General features: G+C 45.6%; 2 long non-coding RNA genes and 1 pseudogene across 2 annotated transcripts in view; 1 reads left to right on the top strand and 2 right to left on the bottom strand.

Annotated features, from left to right (window-relative positions):
- The window catches only part of LOC142069082 (uncharacterized), a 289489-nt gene that overhangs the window by 86357 nt on the left and 186244 nt on the right, over nucleotides 1–16888 (top strand). The gene's annotated exons all lie outside the window — the stretch shown is intronic.
- Nucleotides 1–16888, bottom strand: part of LOC142069081 (uncharacterized) — a 289831-nt gene that overhangs the window by 113513 nt on the left and 159430 nt on the right. The gene's annotated exons all lie outside the window — the stretch shown is intronic.
- LOC142069179 (olfactory receptor 10A7-like) lies at nucleotides 14084–15019 on the bottom strand (annotated as a pseudogene).

Here is a 16888-nt window from a genome sequence, read left to right as displayed (position 1 = left end):
TCATGTCTGGATCTGGGACCATAGGGAGTGAATGCACCTGTGAAATTGACAGAGGGGTGGGAATGGCTAGTGACCATGTCCTGACATTAATTACATCTCAAGGAAAAGGATATCCCCTCTTGGAATCTTAAAAAAGCAAACTGGAAAAATCTTTGGAAAGAGAAGTGAGCAATATGTGAGTAAGTAATGGATCTGTGAAGATATTGAGGAATTCTGTAGTAATATTAATAAAGGAATCATAAAGACAGCCAGCCTAGCTATTCCTAGGATGCCAACACTGCCTGAAGATAGGGGAAGTGTACCATGGTGGAACAGGGAATATGAAATGGTAATTAGGGAAAGGAATAAGGCATATAAGACAGCAAAAAATCCTTAAATAATGGACTTAATGAAATATTAAAAAGTAAGGTAGTTTCACAAAGGGCTATAAAAAGGGCAAAAAGAGAGAGCTGGACACCATAACGTGGGGAAGTAAGTAAAAATACCAATACAGCAAAGATTATATATAAACAAACTAGGGAAATGAATGGAATAAAGAGTAAGAGTCACGTAACACCAAGTCTTCCAGTTGCGGGGCATGGAGTAATAAGCTCTAAGAAAAGAAAAACAGAAACTTTGGCCACCATGTTTCAAAAAGTCAGTAATGATGAATATCAGAGGATACAAATTAGGGAGAAGAAAAGAACATTAAGGATAATTATGAGATGAAGAGGTGGGATGGGAGAAGGATGTGGATATTTTAAAAGTAAACTTTAGTGTGGCTTAGGTAAAACCATGGAAAGTATAGTAAGGGAGAGAACAGTAGCACACCTAGAAAGAAGAAGGTTTATAGATAAAACACAAAGTGGGCTCCAGTAAGGTGGGAGTGTGATTGACCACGTTGTCAGGATAGAGACAGAAGCACAGAAAAGCATGAGAATCATGGAATTAATTATATTAATATTCCTGGACATAGAAAAAGCCTACGATGTGTTCTGGAGAGAGGAACTACTTCATAAAGTGGCCTAAATGGGTAACATAGGAATAATGTACAGATGGATAAGGAACTTCTTAGGCAAAAGAACTGTACAAGTCCAACTGGAGAAAGCTTTCCTTAACGTATAGTAAATTGCAAGTGAAACTCCACAGAGCAGTGTAGTTACGCCAGCCCTCTTTAACATCATGATAAATGATCGCCCTGAAGAGATGAGGATAGGAATAGGGATCATGTTTGCTGACTGTGCCATATGGATCAAAAGCAGAAACCTTGAAAGTGCCACCAAAAGAATGATGATGCACTTAAGGGAAGTGCAGAATGGGGAAAGAGGTGGGGCTTCAAATTTTCATAGACAAAACTAAGGAAATGATCCTCACAAAAAGCCAAAAAGATGTAAAGTTATAGCTATATGACCAATAGATAAATGTACTGACATTACAAATTCTTCGGTGTGATATTTGATAACAAGCTCACTTGGAGGGACCATACTGAAAATATTAGATAAGTGCAAAAGTCAAATACCTTTGGAACATCCTGGGGAGTGGATATGAAAATGGTGGCAATGCTATACAGAGCACTAATTAGACCAGTTATTGAGTATGGATGCCCGGCCTTTGGGTCAGCAATGAATACAAATCTGAACTAGATTATATCCACACACATGCACTGCATATCAGGTGGGGACTTCATTACTGTATCTCTGTACTACAGATATATGCATTTCCATCAGCTGCTTCTAACTCTTAGAACGAAGCTCCCGGACTCAACCTTTTTGGGTCAAAGTACGAGATAATAGTGAAGATAGCACTAAGCTAACTGGTTCGGACAAAAAGTCAACATTCCCCATGTAAATAAGGTACAGAAGTGGATAGCTGATCTTCATGAAAAGAAGGGATTGAAAGAGACCAAAATGTATAGCTATGGGAAAATAGTCTATCATTAGAAAATCACCCCCGGTTGGGAAAGACGTGGAATTATATAATGAAATCAATAAAAGAATGATAGACAAGATGTCACAATTATATTGATTTTCTATAAGTGGGGACACTATTGACAAATACATACAGAGGGTTCCAAAGAGGAAGAACAGAGTGGGAACAGCTTCCTGTGTGCCCTCACTCGGACTCAAGAAAGCTGTATGGCTAACTTTGTATCCGTCTTTATGGCTGAGATACACAGGGATTATGCTAGCACTAAATCGTGCTTTTAGATGTGTAGCCAGCTGCTGTGGCCATCCTGTCTGACTCCTTATCAGGGCTGCAGCAGTCAACTCACAGTGGTGAGTCTGACAGCAGAAATGATTCTCTTAATGATATTTTACTGCTAACAGCCAGACTGGTGGTACTGGATATAACCAATGTAATCACATGGATCCTGGTGCAGACAGGGATAGCAGGCAACAAATTGGCTGGCAAAAAGTGTTATTAATCACAAACAAGTTGACCTCGGGATCCCCTTAAGCAAACTGGAATTTAAACACCTAATCAAAAGTGAGCTAAGGAAGGAATGGCAAGAACTGTAGGCAAATGAAATGAAGGGGAAAAAAATTCCTGATTCTGCCTCCGGCTCTGACCCTCAGCTTGACTCTCGACCCTAATACTGACTCTGACCCCTGGCTTCAGTTCCGGGATCTCCAGCTCCTACCACTTGTCCTACCTACCTTTGCCCAGCATCCTGACACAGACTATGTACTGTAAAAATGAATACAGACACTTCCCACATTCTTCACAGAAAGTGAATCTTAAATTGCTCATGCTTAATTACTCAAGCACTTTAATATCCCGGTTTGGAAGGTGGTATATAAATGCAAAGCAGCAGCAGTTTGGAATTGGGTGCTCACCTCTATTCGTAGGACAGCTCACACTGGAGTCGATGAACTCATTTCTCAGGGTTTGAGACCAGGTGGGTGAGGTAATACCTTTTATTGGACCAACTTCTGCTGGCGAGAGACATGTTTTCAACACACAGAGCTCTTCAGGGTTTGGCAGACAGGACTCCGGTTCCACTGAGGTTCTTGTCTTTCATCATTCTGCGGAAATGGGACTTTCTCAGTAAAGAGACCTGCAGTTATCTGAAGGGATGAGCTGGTGCCTGTGATCTACCTTTGGAAAATGGGCTTCCCCTTCGATTTAATAAGTGTAAATGCTCTCTCATATTTGTATTCTTTCTTCATGCTTTTCAATTACAGTCCCACTTCAACCTTTCTCCCACTTGGTTCATTCTGTGTCTCCAGAGCGTTGTAGCCAACAATGCCCACTGTGAGTTGCAATTATACAAGTCCCATTCTACATCACGTTTTAGTCTAATGATCCTTTGTGGAAAATATTTTAGATCATGGACAAACACCAGCTTACATTTTTGGGAGATGCCTGTCCAAGGTGATGGCCAGTTATCATGTACTTGCACTGCCGCGAATTAGTATTCAAGAGATGCTGCCATCTAATGGGCATTTTTGAAAATAGTGGCCCATGTCTCACTCTTACAACATGCTGCCACCTAGCAGCCATTTTACAGTATAACTTTCCCATTATTGTATTGGCTACTGAACTCTATTGGTCACTAGTCAGTATTTCTGTTGCCCCCCACCCCCGCCCCATTTCCTCTACTCTGCTGCCATCTAGTGTCGATTTCCCAGCATGACAGCCTGTTGCTCTTCTCTCCTATGGTGGATTCTTCTCGCTATAGCTGCCTCTTTCCCATTCTTAAAAAGAAAAGGAGGCCTTGTGGCACCTTAGAGACTAACAAATTTATTAGAGCATAAGCTTTCGTGAGCTACAGCTCACTTCATCGGATGCATACAGTGGAAAATATAGTGGGGAGATTTTATATACAAAGAGAACATGAAACAATTTGTTAGTCTCTAAGGTACCACAAGTACTCCTTTTCTTCTTACCATACAGACTGTAACAAGAGTGATCAGGTAAGGTGAGCTATTACCAGCAGGAGAGCCGGGGCAGGGGGGGGGAACCTATTGTAGTGATAATCAAGGTGCGCCATTTCCAGCACTTTACAAGAACAGTAGGAGGGGAAATAAACATGGGGAAATAGTTATACTTTGTGTAATGACACATCCACTCTGTCAAGGTTCCTCCCCCACTCTGAACTCTAGGGTACAGATGTGGGGACCTGCATGAAAAAAACCCCCTAAGCTTATCTTTACCAGCTTAGGTCAAAAACTCCCCAAGGTACAAAATATTACACCCGTTATCCTTGGAATGGCCGCTACCACCACCAAACAATTACTGGTTACTGGGGAAGAGCTGTTTGGACGCGTCTGTCCCCCCAAAATACTTCCCAAAACCTTGCACCCCACTTCCTGGACAAGGTTTGGTAAAAAGCCTCACCAATTTGCCTAGGTGACTACAGACCCAGACCCTTGGATCTTAAGAACAATGAACAATCCTCCCAACACTTGCACCCCCCCTTTCCTGGGAAATGTTGGATAAAAAGCCTCACCAATTTGCATAGGTGACCACAGACCCAAACCCTTGGATCTGAGAACAATGAAAAAGCATTCAGTGTTTTACAAGAAGACTTTTAATAAAAATAGCAGTAAATAGAAATAAAGAAATCCCCCCTGTAAAATCAGGATGGTAGATATCTTACAGGGTAATTAGATTCAAAAACATAGAGAACCCCTCTAGGCAAAACCTTAAGTTACAAAAAAGATACACAGACAGAAATAGTTATTCTATTCAGCACAATTCTTTTCTCAGCCATTTAAAGAAATCATAATCTAACACATACCTAGCTAGATTACTTACTAAAAGTTCTAAGACTCCATTCCTGGTCTGTCTCTGGCAAGAGCAGCACACAGACAGACCCAGACCCTTTGTTTCTCTCCCTCTTCCCAGCTTTTGAAAGTATCTTGTCTCCTCATTGGTCATTTTGGTCAGGTGCCAGCGAGGTTACCTTTAGCTTCTTAACCCTTTACAGGTGAGAGGAGCTTTCCCCTGGCCAGGAGGGATTTCAAAGGGGTTTACCCTTCCCTGTATATTTATGACACGCCCCCCAAATCTCAGCTAGGGTGAAACACTGGCTGGGATTTCTTTCTGGAGCTCTAGGAAAAACAGAGTTAATAAGACACATGCATCTCTAAATATACTACCAAGTACATAAAGACTAACAATATTTTCCACATCTCAAGGACGATTTTAACCAGTTGATTCTGGGAAACTTTCACGGGAGAGTGCATCAGCCACTTTGTTAGAAGCTCCTGAGATGTGTTGGATGTCGAAATCAAAATCTTGGAGAGCTAAACTCCACCGAAGAAGTTTTTTGTTAGTTTCTTTGACGGTGTGAAGCCACTTTAGTGCAGCATGGTCGGTTTGCAGGTGGAAACGCCGTCCCCAAACATATGGGCGTAGCTTTTCCAGAGCGTAGACAATGGCATAACATTCTTTTTCAGTGACTGACCAGTTGCTTTCCCTCTCAGACAGTTTTTTGCTGAGAAACACTACAGGGTGGAATTCTTGATCAGGTCCTTTCTGCATTAAAACTGCTCCCACACCATGCTCGGACGCATCTGTGGTTACTAGGAACGGTTTGTCAAAGTCTGGGGCCCTTAGTACAGGGTCAGACATGAGTGTCGCTTTAAGCTTGTTAAAGGCCTTCTGACACTTTCCGGTCCACTGAACAGCATTTGGCTGTTTCTTTTTGGTTAGGTCTGTCAGTGGGGCAGCGATTTGGCTGTAGTGCGGTACAAAGCGTCTGTAATAACCGGCCAAGCCTAAGAAGGATTGAACCTGTTTCTTTGACTTTGGGACAGGCCACTTTTGGATAGCATCCACTTTGGCCTGTAGGGGGCTGATAGTTCCTTGACCCACCTGGTGTCCAAGGTAAGTCACTCTGTTTAGGCCTATTTGACACTTCTTAGCCTTAACAGTTAGTCCTGCCTCCCTTATGCGCTCAAGGACTTTTTGTAGATGTTCCAGGTGGTCTGCCCAGGAATCTGAAAATATGGCCACGTCGTCAAGGTAGGCGACTGCATATTCTCCTAATCCCGCTAGGAGACCATCTACAAGTCTTTGGAAAGTGGCGGGTGCATTTCGCAGCCCGAAAGGGAGTACATTAAATTCATACAGCCCGAGATGTGTGATGAAGGCTGACCTTTCCTTGGCAGATTCATCCAGCGGTACCTGCCAGTACCCCTTGGTTAAGTCCAAGGTAGAGATGAACTGGGCCCGTCCCAGTTTCTCTAATAGTTCATCTGTGCGTGGCATTGGATAGTTGTCTGGGCGAGTTACAGCATTTAGCTTATGGTAGTCCACGCAAAAACGTATTTCCCCATCTGGTTTGGGAACTAGAACCACTGGAGATGCCCATGCACTTTCAGAGGGGCGGATTACCCCCATCTGTAACATATCCTGGATCTCCCGTTCTATAGCAGTTTTAGCTTGAGGAGACACCCGGTAAGGTTGGACGCTAATTGGGTGAGCATTACCTGTGTCAATGGAGTGGTATGCCCGTTCAGTCAGTCCTGGGGTGGCTGAGAACGTTGGCGCGTAGCTAGTGCACAGCTCCTGGATCTGCTGTCGCTGCATACGCCCAAGGGTCATGGAGAGGTTCACCTCTTCCACACCACCAGCACATTTCCCTTCGTAGTAAACACCTTCAGGCCACTCAGTGTCGTCTCCTCCCTGGGCTGTAAACTGACAAACCTTTAATTCTCTGGAATAAAAGGGCTTTAGAGAATTAATATGGTACACCTTAGGCTTTCGGTTGGAGGTGGGGAATGCTATGAGATAATTAACAGCTCCCAGGCGCTCCTGGACCATGAATGGCCCTTCCCACGATGCTTCCATTTTATGGGCCTGGAGCGCCTTTAAGACCATGACCTGGTCTCCTACTTTGAAGGAACGCTCTCTGGCATGCTTATCATACCAGGCTTTTTGCTCTTTTTGAGCATCCTGTAAGTTTTCTCTAGCAAGGGCTAAAGAGGTTCGGAGGGTGTTTTGTAGGTTGGTTACGAAGTCCAGAATGTTAGTTCCTGGAGAAGGTGTAAATCCCTCCCATTGCTGCTTCACCAACTGCAATGGCCCCTTAACCTCACGGCCATATACAAGTTCAAATGGGGAAAACCCTAAACTGGGATGTGGTACAGCTCTGTAGGCAAAGAGCAACTGCTGCAACACTAGGTCCCAATCATTGGAGTGCTCATTTACGAATTTACGTATCATGGCCCCCAAAGTTCCATTAAACTTCTCCACCATGCCATTTGTTTGATGGTGGTAAGGAGTGGCAACCAAGTGATTTACCCCATGAGCTTCCCAAAGGTTTTTCATAGTTCCTGCCAGGAAATTAGTCCCTGCATCTGTGAGGATGTCGGAGGGCCAACCTACCCTGGCAAAAATGTCTGCTAGTGCCTGGCACACACTTTTAGCCCTGGTGTTGCTTAGAGCTACTGCTTCTGGCCATCGGGTGGCAAAATCCATGAAAGTCAGTATGTACTGCTTTCCTCTGGGTGTCTTTTTCGGAAAAGGACCCAGAATATCCACAGCTACTCGCTGAAATGGAACTTCAATGATGGGGAGGGGTTGTAGAGGGGCTTTGACCTGGTCTTGGGGTTTTCCCACTCTTTGGCACACCTCACAAGACTGGACATAGGTAGAAACATCCTTGCCCATTCCCTCCCAGTGGAATGACCCCCCCAAACGGTCTTTGGTCCTGTTCACCCCAGCATGGCCACTAGGGTGATCATGGGCTAAGCTCAAGAGCTTGGCCCGGTATTTAGTTGGAACTACCAACTGTCTCTGAGGATGCCAGTCTTCCTGGTGTCCACCAGAAAGAGTTTCCTTGTATAAAAGTCCTCTTTCTACAACAAACCTGGATCGATTAGAAGAGCTGAGAGGCAGTGGGTTGCTCCGTGCCGCCGTCCAAGCTCTCTGGAGGCTTTCATCTGCTTCCTGTTCGGTCTGGAACTGTTCCCTTGATGCTGGAGACATCAGTTCCTCATGGGATTGTGGACTTAGGCTTGGTCCCTCTGGAAGCGATATAGGGGATGGAGCTGTTTCTGTTGACTGTGAACCGCTCTCCGCTGGTGCACTATGTTGGGATTCAGGCTCCGGCTGAGCCTCTTGGGTCGGGTTATCGGCTGCTGCCAGTTCAGGTTCGGTGGGGCCCTCTGTTGTTGAGGTTGCAAGTACTGGATTCAGTGCTGACACGGGGTCTGGTGTTGGTTGTTCGGCTGGTTCCGGTTCTGGGACTGGTTCCGTCTGGGTCTCTGGGACTGGATCCACTACTGCTGTTGCAGACATTGGCCTGGGGTCCAGGTCCATCACCTCTGACTGGGTCCTGATAGAAGTTTCCGGAACAGAGCTAGGCCTCACGGCTTGTTTAGCCTGGCTGCGGGTGACCATTCCCACCCTCTTGGCCTGCTTCACATGATTGGCCAAGTCTTCCCCCAACAGCATGGGGATGGGATAATCATCATAGACTGCAAAAGTCCACATTCCTGACCAGCCCTTGTACTGGACAGGCAACTTGGCTGTAGGCAAATTGAAAGAGTTGGACTTGAAGGGTTGAATCGTCACTTGGATCTCTGGGTTGATTAAATTGGGGTCCACTAAGGAAGCATGGATAGCTGACACTTGTGCTCCGGTGTCCCTCCACGCGGTGACCTTCTTCCTGCCCACACTCACAGTTTCCCTCCGCTCCAAGGGTATCTGGGAGGTATCTGGGCCTGTGGACCTCTGGTGTGATTCCGGTGCAATGAACTGTAATCTGTTGGGGTTCTTGGGGCAGTTGGCCTTTACATGCCCCAGCTTGTTACATTTAAAACATCGTCCAGCTGACGGGTCACTGGGGCGAGGAGGGTTGCTGGAGAACGGGGTGGTGGGACGATAAGGGGTCTGGAGGGTTCTTTGGGAGGTAGGTGGGGCTTTGGGCGGCCCCCGGTAATAAGGTGTGGTCTGGGGTGGTCCCTTCTGGTCTCCGCTCCAACTGCGACCAGTTTTCTTCTTCTCTGCCACCTCCACCCATCTGGCTCCAATCTCTCCTGCCTCAATTACAGTTTTGGGTTTCCCATCTAGGATGTATCTTTCTATTTCCTCAGGAACACCCTCTAAGAATTGTTCCATTTGCATTAGGAAGGGCAAATTTACTGGAGATTCAACACCTGCTCCTGATATCCAGGCATCCCAATGTTTCACAATGTGGTAGGCATGTCGGGTAAATGACATGTCTGGTTTCCACCTTAGGGCTCTGAACCTCCGACGAGACTGCTCGGGTGTTATCCCCATTCTGACTCTCGCCTTGGATTTAAACAGTTCATACTTGTTCATGTGTTCTTTAGGCATTTCAGCTGCCACCTCAGCTAAGGGTCCACTGAGCTGCGGCCTCAGCTCTACCATGTATTGGTCAGCAGAGATGTTGTACCCAAGGCAGGCCCTTTCGAAGTTTTCTAAGAAGTCCTCAGTATCATCACCTGCCTTGTAGGTGGGGAACTTTCTGGGATGGGAAGTGGTACCTGGAGAAGGATTGCTAGGGTTTGTTGGTATATTCTGCTGGGCCTTTATCCTCTCCATCTCCTCCACATGCTTCCTCTCTTTTTCCTTCTCCTCCTCCACATGCTTCCTCTCTTTTTCCTTCTCCTCCTCCACATGCTTCCTCTCTTTTTCCTTCTCCTCCTCCACATGCTTCCTTGCCTCCATTTCCCTCTTGTGGGCAGCCTCCTGTACCTCCTTCTCCAGCCGCATGAGTTCTATCTGTCTTTCATGTTCCCTTTGTCTTTCCTCAGCCTGAAATTTGGCTAATTCCAGCTGTAGTTGAGCTGAGGATTTGGTCATTCTAACCTCTCTGTTTTTAACTAACTTTACACCTGAGGTTTAGAAATAAACAAACAAAACTTGGCTGTAAAATTTTGCTGTGCTGGAATAGAATACCTATTCTCTGATAGTGATTGTCAGCCTACAGAAAAAGACAATTCCCTTGTCTCTGCTCTGGGCCCAAATTAAAGCAAAAAACCTCCAACTGCTTGGAAACCTGCTTACCCAGCCCAAAGAAAAAGCAAATGGGTAGAACACACACCCCCTATTTACTTTTAGGAAGAAAAGAAAAAAAAAAACCCTGGATTGGAAGACTTCCCTGCAGGAGTTAAGTACCCTGCCTCCAGGCAAAGAAAACCTGCAATTCACAAGATAATCCCCTTTTGTCTCTGCTTGGCCACAAAGCAGAGAGAAACCAAGCTGCTTTCAGTTTCAAAGCTGCTTTCTGGACTTTCTTTCCAAAGAAAAAAAAATTTCCTTTTTAAAATCTGTATTTCTAGTTCAAAAAATCTCAACTGGATCTCAAATGATTTCAGGTTAATCCCACCACTGTGCCACCATGTCAAGGTTCCTCCCCCACTCTGAACTCTAGGGTACAGATGTGGGGACCTGCATGAAAAAAACCCCCTAAGCTTATCTTTACCAGCTTAGGTCAAAAACTCCCCAAGGTACAAAATATTACACCCATTATCCTTGGAATGGCCGCTACCACCACCAAACAATTACTGGTTACTGGGGAAGAGCTGTTTGGACGCGTCTGTCCCCCCAAAATACTTCCCAAAACCTTGCACCCCACTTCCTGGACAAGGTTTGGTAAAAAGCCTCACCAATTTGCCTAGGTGACTACAGACCCAGACCCTTGGATCTTAAGAACAATGAACAATCCTCCCAACACTTGCACCCCCCCTTTCCTGGGAAATGTTGGATAAAAAGCCTCACCAATTTGCATAGGTGACCACAGACCCAAACCCTTGGATCTGAGAACAATGAAAAAGCATTCAGTGTTTTACAAGAAGACTTTTAATAAAAATAGCAGTAAATAGAAATAAAGAAATCCCCCCTGTAAAATCAGGATGGTAGATATCTTACAGGGTAATTAGATTCAAAAACATAGAGAACCCCTCTAGGCAAAACCTTAAGTTACAAAAAAGATACACAGACAGAAATAGTTATTCTATTCAGCACAATTCTTTTCTCAGCCATTTAAAGAAATCATAATCTAACACATACCTAGCTAGATTACTTACTAAAAGTTCTAAGACTCCATTCCTGTTCTGTCTCTGGCAAGAGCAGCACACAGACAGACCCAGACCCTTTGTTTCTCTCCCTCTTCCCAGCTTTTGAAAGTATCTTGTCTCCTCATTGGTCATTTTGGTCAGGTGCCAGCGAGGTTACCTTTAGCTTCTTAACCCTTTACAGGTGAGAGGAGCTTTCCCCTGGCCAGGAGGGATTTCAAAGGGGTTTACCCTTCCCTGTATATTTATGACACACTCCCAGTCTTTATTCAAGCCTAAGTTAATTGTATCCAGTTTGCAAATGAATTCCAATTCAGCAGTCTCTCGTTGGAGTCTGTTTTTGAAGTTTTTTTGTTGAAGAATTGCCACTTTTAGGTCTGTAATTGAGTGACCAGGGAGATTGAAGTGTTCTCCAACTGGTTTTTAAGTGTTATAATTCTTGATGTCTGATTTGTGTCCATTTATTCTTTTACATAGAGACTGTCCAGTTTGGCCAATGTACATGGCAGAGGGGCATTGCTGGCACATGATGGCATATATCACATTGGTAGATATGCAGGTGAACGAGCCTCTGATAGTGTGGCTGATGTGATTAGGCCCTATGATGGTGTCCCCTGAATAGATATGTGGACACAGTTGGCAACGGGCTTTGTTGCAAGGATAGGTTCCTGGGTTAGTGTTTTTGTTGTGTGGGGTGTGGTTGCTGGTGAGTATTTGCTTCAGGTTGGGGGGCTGTGTGTATGCAAGGACTGGCCTGTCTCCCAAGATCTGTGACAGTGATGGGTCGTCCTTCAGGATAGGTTGTAGATCCTTGATGATGCGTTGGAGAGGTTTTAGTTGGGTGCTGAAGGTGATGGCTAGTGGCCTTCTGTTATTTTCTTTGTTGGGCCTGTCCTGTAGTAGGTAACTTCTGGGTACTCTTCTGGCTCGGTCAATCTGTTTCTTCACTTCAGCAGGTGGATATTGTAGTTGTAAGAATGCTCGAATCTTGTAGGTGTTTGTCTCTGTCTGAGGGGTTGGAGCAAATGCGGTTGTATCGTAGAGCTTGGCTGTAGACAGTGGATTGTGTGGTGTGGTCTGGGTGAAAGCTGGAGGCATGTAGGTAAGCATAGTGGTCAGTAGGTTTCCCGTATAGGGTGGTGTTTATGTGGCCATTGCTTATTAGCACCATAGTGTCCAGGAAGTGGATCTCTTGTGTGGACTGGTCCAGGCTGAGGTTGATGGTGGGGTTGAAATCATGGTGGAATTCCTCAAGGGCTTCTTTTCCATGGGTCCAGATGATGAAGATGTCATCAATGTAGCACAAGTAGAGGAGGGGCGTTAGGGGACGAGAGCTGAGGAAGCTTTGTTCTAAGTCAGCCATGAAAATGTTGGCATACTGTGGGGCCATGCGGGTACCCGTAGCAGTGATGCTGTTGTGAAGGTATACGTTGTCCCCAAACACTCCCTCCTCAGGGCCTATGCTACCAGCACTCCCAGCTATCTTTGAGACACCACTGACTTCCTGAGGAAACTACAATCCATCGGTGATCTTCCTGAAAACACCATCCTGGCCACTATGGATGTAGAAGCCCTCTACACCAACATTCCACACAAAGATGGACTACAAGTCGTCAGGAACAGTATCCCTGATAATGTCACGGCAAACCTGGTGGCTGAACTTTGTGACTTTGTCCTCACTCATAACTACTTCACATGCCTGTTGCCAACTGTGTCCACATATCTATTCAGGAGACACCATCATAGGGCCTAATCACATCAGCCACACTATCAGAGGCTCGTTCACCTGCATATATACCAGTGTGATATATGCCATCATGTGCCAGCAATGCCTCTCTGCCATGTAGCATGGTTTAGTAGGGGTTTCCTATCCATCCAGTGCCTTTCAGTTGATGTGAGTTCTGTTTCCAATGGAAATGCATAGATTGAAGCTACCATGACAGATTCCCAGTGGCTCTCAAGGCTGAGATTCTCAGAGACGTTTAAGGTAGATAGGCGTCCATCTCCCATTTAAAAGAGATTTGGGTGACTAGCTCCGTCAGGTCCCTTGGGAAATCCTTTCTGCAGAGTCGGAGCCCTACAATTCTCACTGGTGCCCAGCTCCCCGGCCTCTGGCCAAGCCCTGACGTGCTCCCAGTGACTGAGCCAGCACTGCCGTGTTTGGCATCACAGGAGTTCTGCCCGTTGGTAGGTGGTCGCCGCTTCCTCTCACCATAAGTTGCCTCACCCCCTGAGGAAAGGGCCCTGTGTGGAGCAGAGCTGCCTGGGGTACCTGGGGCTGACTAGACACTGTGCCCTCAGAACTAGCCCTGTTGGACATTGGGCTTGTTGCAGTTAGTTTTGGGGACGCTCATTGTAACAGGTCCCCTCCCTTTGAACTGCTCTGTGCAGCTGGTGGAAGCAGAGTAGCTGGTGCCCTGCAGGGCCATGAGCAGAGTCCCTCGTCAGTGACCGTTTGACAGACCCAAACCCCGGTATGGCCTCCGTTCTACGGGTGCCCTGGCAAACCCCCAGCTGGGCCTGGACAGTCCCAGTGGACCTGACGTGTGAGTCTACCTCTTTGTTTACCCAACCTCCCTGCCTCCAAGGGCCCGGTGAGCCTGGAGCTGTCGATTTCCCGGAGCTGGTCACAGCCGGGTGTAGCCCAGATAAGAGCTATAACGCTGTTCCTGGTGAAGTGTCCAGAGGTCACTGCTGGGGCCTGGTTGTTTGCCTCCGGCCTCTGTGAGTTCAGTGAAGATGGTTGGTTTGCAGAGGGTTATGACGGTAATATGCACAATTTCAGGGGTGGCAGATTTCCCAGCCTTACATTCCCATCTCTGCTGCACAAGGAGTTACTACTTTTATTGTCGAAACATTTATTTTGATCACGAATGGCTTTTTTAAATATCTAAACAATTGGTTACAATTCTGTCTCCATTCTGCCTAGTGCCCATAACTCCATGATGGGAACATGGTTATGGCCACCTCCCTCCCTGGTCCTTCCACTGAGATGGACAACACTGAGTGCTGAGATTTTTCACTAGGACTTTTCAACTTAATTTTAATGGGGGATGATTGCTGAAATCACCCAGACAGCCTGAGGTTTTCAAAGCTAAGTTATTATCTCAGAGTCTCTGCACGTTTTTGCAAAAGCCACATTTACTGAATGCTTTCCTCAAAGCTTTCTTGACCTCTCTGTTTCTCAGGCTGTAGACAAGGGGGTTTACCAGTGGAGTCAGGACCATGTAGCAAAGAGAGACCACTTTGTTTAGGTCTCTCAGTGTATCATGTTTCGGTAGCATGTAGACAATCATTATGGTTCCATAGAAAATTGTCACCACAATGAGGTGAGAGGAGCACGTGGAAAAGGCCTTTTGCCTACTGGTGGTGGAAGGGATTCTGGATGCTGGCAATGATACACACGTAGGATGTCAGGGTTAGTAGGAATGGAGGCAGGGTGAATACACAGGATACTAACCAGTGTGTGTCACTGCAGGAGAGCTCTATAGGTGGGATGACATCACAATAGAAATGGTCAATGTCATTCGGGCCATAGAATGTTAACAGTGATAGGAATAAAACAAAGATAATACTAGCCAAACAAGCTTTAACCAGGACCCAGCAGCCAACTGGAGGAAAAACCCGGTATTCATAACAGTTGAATAGTGCAGGGGTTTACATATCGCTAAATACCAATCATAAGACATCGCTGCTAGGAGACAGCATTCTGTAGCTGCCAGAGAACCAAAGAAATACAGTTGTGTGATGCAGCCACTGACTGAGATGGTTCTGTCCCCAGTCAGGAGACTGGCTAGCATCCAGGGCAGGATGGTTGTGGTGTAGCAGATCTCCAGGCAGGACAAATTCCCCAGGAAGAAGTACATGGGAGTGTGAAGGTGCTGATCAGCCACAACGAGCACCACAATGAGGGTGTTCCCAACCATGGTTGCCGTGTAGATCACTAGGAACATTAGGAAGAGAAGAATTTGCAGGTCAGGGAGATCCCCGAATCCCAGGAGGAAGAATTCAGTGATGGCTGTTTGGTTTCTGCAGTCTGCCATTGGTTGTGTCTAGGAACAATAAATCTGTGCGACTGAATTGGAAGGACACAGAGTTAAAAGTTAATCAAATCTCATGAATTAATTCCATAAATATTCAGAAACTTCCCTTCCTCTCCTGGTTACAGGCTGAAATTTTAAGGCTAAATTTAGATTTCAGAGCAAAGTGCCAGGAAACTGAGTCTGAGGACACAACATTGCTCTGATGGGCAAGAGGGTGTTTGACACGGATACCAGTGACTATTATAACAGCCCATTTGTCTCGTAGCCACATACTGATATGACAGATCAGATCCTTTCTCTGTCTATCTGACATACCAGAGCTTAACAATGATGCTTAAATGCTGTATTTCATTTCTGGCAATGGCCAGAATCATGCCATGTCTTAGGAGTCAAAATCAAACATCAACTAAAATCTTGGACTGAGGTTTTTCAATGTGGTCTAGAGTTCTTAGGCACCGTCCTGTGTTAGATTTCTTTCCATGAATTCTAACACTATATCCTGGTATATTCAGCATTTCAGTGCCCTGTAGGAGAAGGAATAATTTTCACCCCCTCACAAGAGATCAGTTCATGCCATAAATTATGAAGTGGAGTAAATTCTCCCTTTTAGTGTCTGTGGTGGCGATGGGAACGTGGTGAGGGACGGGCAGTGCCTTTTCTGTTTCCCAACAGTAGCTATGTAGCAGTCATAAAATACAGCTCTTTGGAGGGTGGATCTTAGGAAGGGGTAAAACCAGGCTGATGTGCAACCCTAAGTGGGGAGTGACCCTCCCCACTCCATAATGAGTGTGGGATGATAATACAGGAACAGGAAAGGCCCTGGGGTGGGGCGGGGGAGGGGGGAAAAGATGCTGTCCCTAAACTCAGAGTCTAGAAACAATCTGGCATGTGTGATCTGGGTTAGTAAGACTCTATCACCACTTGCCACCCATTGGGGCACACACTGAGCCAGATCCTCAGCTGGTGTAAATCCAGGTAGCTCCATTTCTGTCATTGGGACAGTTCCCCAACTGAGGACCTGTCACAAGACATGAATCTCATGCTCCATCTCTGTGAAAAGGTGCTATGAACACTGACTGGCGCTGCAGTGGGAAGGAGAGGCTAAAACTCTTAATATTCACCTGAGGAAGAGCTCTGTGTAGCTCAAAAGCTTCTCTCGTTCACCAACAGGAGTTGGTCCAATAAAAGATATTACCTCACCCACCTTGTCCCTCTAATATTCACAAAGCACATTCATGCCCCTGTGTCAAGGTTCCTTCCCCACTCTGAATTCTAGGGTACAGATGTGGGGACCTGCATGATAAACCACCTAAGCTTATTTTTACCAGCCTAGGTTAAAACTTTCCCAAGGTACAAGCTGTTTTACCTTTTGCCCTTGGACTTTATTGCTGCCACCACCAAGCGTCTAATAAATATATAACAGGGAAAGAGCCTGCTTGGAAACGTCTTTTCCCCAAAAAAATCCTCCCAAACCCTACACCACCTTTCCTGGGGAAGCCTTGATAAAAATCCTCACCAATTTGGATAGGTGAACACAGACCCAAACCCTTGGATCTTAAGAACAATGAAAAACCAATCAGGTTCTTAAAAGAAGAATTTTAATGGAAGAAAAAGTAAAAATCACCTCTGTAAAATCAGGATGGTAAATACCTTACAGGGTAATCAGATTCAAAACAGAGAATCCCTCTTGGAAAAGCACAAAAACAGGAATATTGATTGACTGGGGATTGGTCCTGCTTTGAGCAGGGGGTTGGACTAGATGACCTCCTGAGGTCCTTTGCAACACTGATATTCTATGATTCTATGAATATACATTCCATTCAGCACAGCTTATTTTATCAGCCATTTAAACAAACAGAATCTAACGCA

Source organism: Caretta caretta, chromosome 14, assembly GCF_965140235.1.
Source record: "Caretta caretta isolate rCarCar2 chromosome 14, rCarCar1.hap1, whole genome shotgun sequence".
Lineage (NCBI taxonomy): Eukaryota > Metazoa > Chordata > Testudines > Cheloniidae > Caretta > Caretta caretta.
This window is presented reverse-complemented; position numbering and strand designations above follow the sequence as displayed.